Consider the following 7,761-nt stretch of genomic DNA (forward strand, 5'->3'; position numbering starts at 1 on the left):
TATGAAACTCCTTACTTCCTTCTCTATAATTAGTATTTTTACAGGATAATTGACAGAACGAACATCCATGCCCTCTAAGGTTAGAAGTGTCTTTCCCATGTCTTTTCCACAGTCTGGATTATTGACTCCTAAAGAGCCTTCTGTGAGCCTTACAAGGGGCAATACCAACTCAATCCAGTGTTTTTGCAGCCTCAAATCTCCTCAAAGACTCAAATCTCCTCTGTAATAGGCTTAGAAAATGGATAGCACATGATGAAGGAGTAAGAGAATAGGCTCCATCAGGCTGGAATAATACAATTTATTGAAAGACAGTCTCCTATACAAATTGCCTCCTAAACATGTGTCCGTTTTTAGTTTCTCAATCTTTCTTCACTTTTAATCCATATTTCCAATTTATCTTCTCTTTTATCCACTCATATTACCTATCCTTTCCCTTTTGTTTATAAATCATAACCCTTTGTCTTTTCTCCTATCAAATTATACTTTAGACATGAAGGCAATATAAGTGATCTATTTGTCTACCCCTCCCTTTGGACAATAATATCTATAATTTAAAAATAAAAAATGTCTCTCTTCCCTTTAACAATTTTATTTTGCCATCACCTCAAACCAAGTTTATCTTTTCCATTGATAACTCCCTCAAGTCATCCCCTGGATATAATCCTCTTCTGCCTTAAAATGTGTAAATGGGTAATATAAAAGCTATTTAATATTTATCTCAACAACTGTAATTCAGAGCTACCATAAAAGAAGTTAATTATATTATGGGAATTAAAAAACATTCACTAACAAAAAAAAAGGGCATGAATTTTTTGTAACTACTTGTTGTCAAGGCTTATCATAATTCTGAGGAATTTACAATGATGAAAGCATTTGGAAACACTATTTTCATGGATGTATAAAAGGTAACAACAGCAAAATTCATATGCACAGTACCAGGGAAATGCAGATGTATTTTTAAGGCAGACATTAATATTTTAAATAAATCTGCTTGATAATGAAAAGCTTTTGTTAACCATTGGGGACTATCACAATATTTTCATAATGATAGTAAGTTGTTATTTTCTACAGCATTTGACTTTTGTACTGATGGTACAAAGGTAATGGTATAAAAACTGCTGGTGTCTTAGAACAAATGGAGGCAGTGCCACCAAATCCTCTTAGTGATCATTAAATTCTTTACAACTACACATGTATATATACATATGCACATGTATAATGTATATTATACACACATATACATATATGCATATGTATATGCAGTTCATGCTCATTATTTGCCATAATTCTATAAAGTTAATATAGAGATGAGTTAATGAATACTGTGCCGATGCTCTTAGGGGAAATCCAATATTAGATTCGTGAGTCTCTCATTACATTTTTGTCAACCAATCAATATATAAGCTTGTTTTATGTGTGTTTGTTTAAATATGCCTTAATTAATATATACTCTTGATTCATTAACATTGAATGTATGCACAAAAGATTTATAACTCAGGCTTGAAGGAAGCATGTCTAACACATGTGTTTTTGTGTTTGTTTTGTTTTGATTTTTATAAGTCATGTCACAGCCTTCTTGTACTAAGGAATACTAGAGACTTTTCACTTTGTGCTTGAGGCCATTTCAAACAGCAAAATAACCAGCGAAAAGCCTAAAAATGCAGAAACATGGCAGTAAATAGACTGTGAACAGATATTTGTTTACATTATGACAGCTGCAACGAGACAGGTGTTGCCTTGTTCCAGCTCATCTGGGAATGTGTACATGAGATGGCCCAAATTTTCGCGACATTGTGCATGTCTGTGAATGACCATGAAAGCCCTACCAGTATTGACTTTGGAGTTACAAATAAGTTTTAGTGAGTAGGCAATTCACACACACAAAATCTGTGAATAATGAGGATTGATTATATGTATACTGTATATATAGATATATGCACATAACAAAATGGGAACATGCATAAAACATTTTTGCTAGATATCAAAATCCTGTATGCGATTGGGTTGCAAACTAAACTGATCACTTATTTCATGGAATACCATTCTTATAAAGAATGAGAGAATACTGTACAGCTATTGTTTTTCAGTCTTGATTATTTGGTAAATATTGTCTTGACAATGAAAAAAGACATGAGCCTGTTATTAGAAAATAAACCAAATTGACAATATTTATTGCCACTGATAACATTAAACTTTTGGCAAGCATGTTTCTGCCACCATGATTTTGATAGGTTTTCAATAGTTAGACTCCAAGAATGAGAATGGTGGTAATATTAATGAATGTGCTTTTTAACTTTATATAATGGAATATTTCAACATTGAAATGGTCTGTATAATTTAGTTAACCAATATTTTTCAAATGACTAGTGTGTGATGTTACAATTCTTCCATAAGTAAAAACTTCACTTGAAGTGCAAGATAGACCACTGGATTTAAATGTGACAAAGTAAAAAAGTTCGCTGATATAATTTCAGATTTTACACCGCAACTAATGTTTAAGAAACTGTTCCTCTTTGAGTTTAGGTGTAGTGTCAAAGAAGGAACTCCACAATTATCTGAAAGGACTATTAAAACAACACTCTTCTGTTTTTTATCTATGCACTGTGTGTGAGGCTAGATTTTCTTCATATATTCAACCAAAACAATATATGGCAATAGACTGAATGCAGATCAGATAACAGAGAATCCAGCTATATTTTATTAAGATAGACATTAAAGAGATTTTAAAAAATGTACAACAATGTCACTCTTCTACCAATTTTTTGTTGTGGAAAGTAGATTCTTTTTATAAAATTATTGATTAACCTATAATGAGTTTATTATTGTTATTTAAAGTTAATAAACACTTAAAATATTAAAAAATTTTAGAATTATAGTCTTAATTTCTAATATGGTCAGTATTAATAGACCTAACCCAGCTAACGCACTCACCTTTGTAGTCTTCAAGAATTAAAAAAGTAAAGTGGCACCTGGGTGGCCTAGTGGGTTAAGCATCTGAGTTTGGCTCTCGTTATGATCTTACAGTTCATGAGTTCCAGCCCTGCATCAGGGTCTATACTGATAGCTCAGAGCCTGGAGCCTGCTTTGGATTCTGTCTCTCTCTCCCTGTCCCTCCTCTGCTTGTGTTGCCTCTCTTTTTCAAAAGTAAGTAAATATTTAAAATTTAAAAAAAGAATTAATAAAGTAAAGAGGCTCTGAGATCAAGAGTTAAGAACTGGGGCACTGGGGTGGCTCAGTCGGTGGGCTTAGCATCTAACTCTTGAGTTTAGCTCAGGTTATGATCCTAGGGTCATGGGATTGAACCCCATGTTGGACTCTGTACTGAGTGTAGCGCCTGCTTGAGATCCTCCCCTGCCCACTCTGTTTCTGCCCCTCTGTTCCCCTGTCCCCCTCTCCCATTGTTTTATATATGTACTTTATTATGTCCAAATATGTAATATCTGTCTCTAGATTGAAAGGAATAGTTTGTAGCAATCCATTAGTCATGCCTAGAACAACTAGAAAAGTCAACAAAATACAAAAACAATAATATGTTTGAGAGAATCAGAGAGCTACCAAGTCAGCTAGGAATTGAGGTGCCAGGATTCAAGAGAGAAGGGAAATGCACTAAGTGTATTTTGACATTCTATGATGCTTGATTTCTCAAAGCATCTGTTGATTCATAGTTGGCATGAGTAGAGAGGTTGAAAACCTGAGTGGAGCTTTAAACAATCTTAGGGGCATGGTAAGACATAATTGGATTTTGAGGCTGATAAGTCAGCTAGGAGTTCAGAGGCCAAGATCTCCGAGAAATGGAAAAAAATCACAAATCCAACATTCTGTACCAGTTTTCTCCTTGGAGTGTTTGCCAGCTTGCAAAGTATAGCTGCAAAGAAACTAAGAAGCAAGCAGAGTTGTCAGCAATCTCTTTATGCTGCAAAGAATAAAAACAGTAGTTCAGGACCTGTGAAGGTAAAGGGGCTTTAGTAAACACTTGAGACTTTCTATTGGGACCCCTAAAGGACCATATCCTAGGAATAAAGATGAAGCAGAAATATATCAGCTTTGCAAAGAATGAAATTCAACCTTGATTTTCTTAGTTCTTGACTGGATGAAGGTGGGCAGGTTTAGTTACCTGCCAGAGATTTACAAAAAAAAAAAAAAATTCTCTGGAGAATTAAAACATTACCCAGAGCTTCAAGTTAGAAAATAGACAAATGAAACAGAATGGTGATCCAGATATTGGGTGTTATCAGGTGCAGACATCAAAATAATGGGAAATTTCACTACAAACTTGGATTTATTTACTTTTGTGTCATATAGAAACATTAGAATTGAAAGTTGCAGTAATTGAAATTAAGAACACAACTGATAGGTTTACGACCAGATTAGACATAGCTCTTCTGGAGGATATTAAAAAAATAAATCCACACTCAGCTACAGTGATTAAAAAAAAAAGGACAGGAAATAGAGAAAAGACACGTAAGGCATGTAAAAAGTCTAACATACTTGTGATAGAGAGGGAAAGTAAGAAAGGAGCAGAAGAAATATTCAAAAAATATTTGTAGGGAATTTTTACAGTTATTAAACATGTCAAACCACAGATTCCAGAACAAGGATAAATACAAAGAAAACGATACTTAGACACATCATAGTAAAATCGTTAAAAGCCAATGACACAGAGAAAATCATAAAAGTTTCCAGAGACTTAAATAAATCTAAAAGACAATAACATGACATTTTAAGGGGTGCCTGGGTAGCTCTTTCGGCTAAGTGTCTGACTTTGGCTCAGGTCATGATCTGAGTTTGAGCCTCGCATAGCGCTCTGTGCTGACAGCTCAGAGCCTGGAGCCTGGAGCCTGTTTCTGATTCTGTCTCATTCTCTCTCTGCCCCTACCCAACCTGTGCTCTGTCTCTCAAAAATAAATGTAAAAAAAAATTTTAATGACATATTTACAGTGCTAAAAAACTATAGCCATTGAAGAATCAGAGATATTCTTCAAATAAGTCAAATATAAAGACATTTCAAATAAAAAAATGAGACAATTCATCATGAGTAAACCCATACTAAAAGAGAAACTAAATAAACTTCAGGAAGATAGAATATAATCTTAGAGGCTTAGAAATCTAGGAAAAAATTAACAAAAATGCTAATGTGTGGGTAAATCTACAGGAATATTAGCTATATACAATAATAATAATGGCTTATGGGGTTCAAAATAGAAATAAAATACCTGTCAATATTAGTATAAAATGTGGGATAAACAAAAAGTGTTCCAAAGTTCTGTATTATCTGGAAAGTGGTAAAATGAATGAATTTACATTAGAGTCAGTAAGTTAATGATAAATGTCATAATCTCTAAGGTTGGTGCTAAATGAACAGGGAAAACTAAAAAATGAGAAAAAAAGTAGAATAATAAAAATATATTTGGTTTAAAAAGTGTATGAAAAAGGGCGCCTGGGTGGCTCAGTTGGCTGAGCGTCCAACTTTGGCTCAGGTCATGACCTCATGGCTCGAGAGTTCGAGCCCCATGTCAGGCTCTCTGCGGACAGCTCAGAGCCCAGAGCCTGCTCGTGATTCTGTCTCCCTCTCTCTCTGCCCCTCCCCTGCTCATGCTCTCTCAGGCACAAATAATAAAAAAAAATTTTTTTTAATTTCAAAAAATGTATGAAAGGAGAAAAAGGAGAACATAGAACAGGTGGAATAAATAAATAGGAAAATTGTATATTTAAATCCAATCATCAAGGGCACCTGGGTGGCTCAGTCAGTTAGGCATCAGACTTCAGCTCATGTCAAGATCTCAGGGCTCATGGGTTTGAGCCCGGTGTCAGGATCTGTGCTGACAGCTAGCTCAGAGCCTGGATTCTGTCTTCGGACTCTGTGTTTCCCTCTCTCTCTGACCTTCCCCTGCATGTGCTCCCTCTCTCTCTCTCTCTCTCTCTCTCTCTCTCTCTCTCTCTCTCTCAAATAAATAAAAACATTAAAAAAATAAATCCAATAATCAGTAATTAAATGTAAATGGACTAAATATCTCCAATCAAAAGTCAATGCCTCTCTGAATGGAGAAGCTTTATGCTACTTACAGTATGGTGTATTATTCTACTTATAAAACTGCATGTGACTTCTAAAAGACACTGCTATAAGGGTGCACAAAGATTGATAAGAACTGGAGAAAGGTTAAATGTTTCATGTTTATATGACATGGAAATGTAAAATTTTTTTATTTCATCCTTTGTAGTTGAGAGTTCTTCTGTTTCTAATTATTTTTAGGGTTAAAGGCTTATGTCAGAAGGTATGTCTTAGGTAGATTTGAGTAAAATTCTTACCTGAAATTTCATGTGTTTATTTAAGTTTTTTTTTTATTATGGAGAATTTGAAACAAATACTAAAATAGAAATAATGATCTTGAATTACAGTTGTTAGCACATGGCTTAATCTTTAACTATATCTTTACTTGTGGATAATTTTGCACAACTCCTAGATATCATGTAATTTTATCTTTATCTTAGGATATATCGCAAAATATAAGAACTCTTTAAAAATAATGATACTATTACCATGCATTAAAAAAATAAACATCTGGGTCTACAGGCACATTCTGGAGTTCCTAATAGGTATGGAGTTCCTCTGTGGGATGATAAAAATAATCGAGTTAGAGGGGCATCTGGGTGGCTCAGTTAGTTAAGCATTCGACTCTTGACTTCAGCTCTGGTCATGATTTCACAGTTTGTGAGTTCAAGACCCCCATTAGGCTCTGTGTTGGCAGTGTAGAGCCTGCTTAGGATTGTCTCCCTCTCTCTCTCTCTCTCTCTCTCTCTCTCTCTCTCTCTCTCTCTCTCTCTGTCCCTCTCTTGCTTTCTCTCTCTCTCTCTCTCTCAAATAAAAAATATATATATTCCAGAATTATAGAGCAGTTGATGGTTGCACAACTCTGTGAACCTATTAAAGTAGTGTTCTCCTATATGGAGTTATTTTTTAGAGAATGTCTAAGATCCATTGATGAAATTATCTCTAAGAAAGCAAGTATTTCATTAAATAATAATCAAAGGTTATGTAGGCTTTTAGAAAGGGTGGTATTTTTCTTTATTATAGATAAAAGCTCTTATGGGGCACTTAGGTGGCTCAGTTGGGTAAATGTCCAACTTTAGTTCAGGTCATGATCTCACAGTTTGTGAATTCAAGCCCTGTGTCAGGCTCTCTGTTGATAGCTCAGAACCTGGAGCCTGTTTCAGATTCTGTGTCTCCCTCTTTCTCTGCCCCTCCCCTCTGCTCACACACTCTCTCAAAAATAAACATTAAAATAAATAAATAGACACAAACTTCTATGAACTTCAACCCAAAACACCTAAACTTTGAAATCTACTTTTCAGGAATGCTAAGACCCATTAGGTGTTAATTCTTTTATTTTCCAGTTTATCAAACAATATGGATTGTGGATTTAGAATCTTCAGCCATACTAGGAATGAAGTCATCCACAACTGAAACTGGTCTCCAAAGGCCTGTAATTCTGTATTTTACAGTTTTTATAATACAATGGCGATGACAACAGCTACTATTACTTGCTGACATTTGAGCACTTATGCAAAAGGTACTATGCAGAGTGCCCCCATTTTTATTAGAGTTAACAAATGTTATATTAATTTCAGAAGTACAACAGTGATTCAATAATTCTATACATTACATAGTGCTCACCATGATTAGTGTAACTACCATCTGTCACCATACAGTGTTAATGCAATCACATTGACTATATTCCCTACACACTACTTTTATTTTATTTT

This window comes from Suricata suricatta, chromosome 6 (genome assembly GCF_006229205.1).
Source record: "Suricata suricatta isolate VVHF042 chromosome 6, meerkat_22Aug2017_6uvM2_HiC, whole genome shotgun sequence".
Classification (NCBI taxonomy): Eukaryota; Metazoa; Chordata; class Mammalia; order Carnivora; family Herpestidae; genus Suricata; species Suricata suricatta.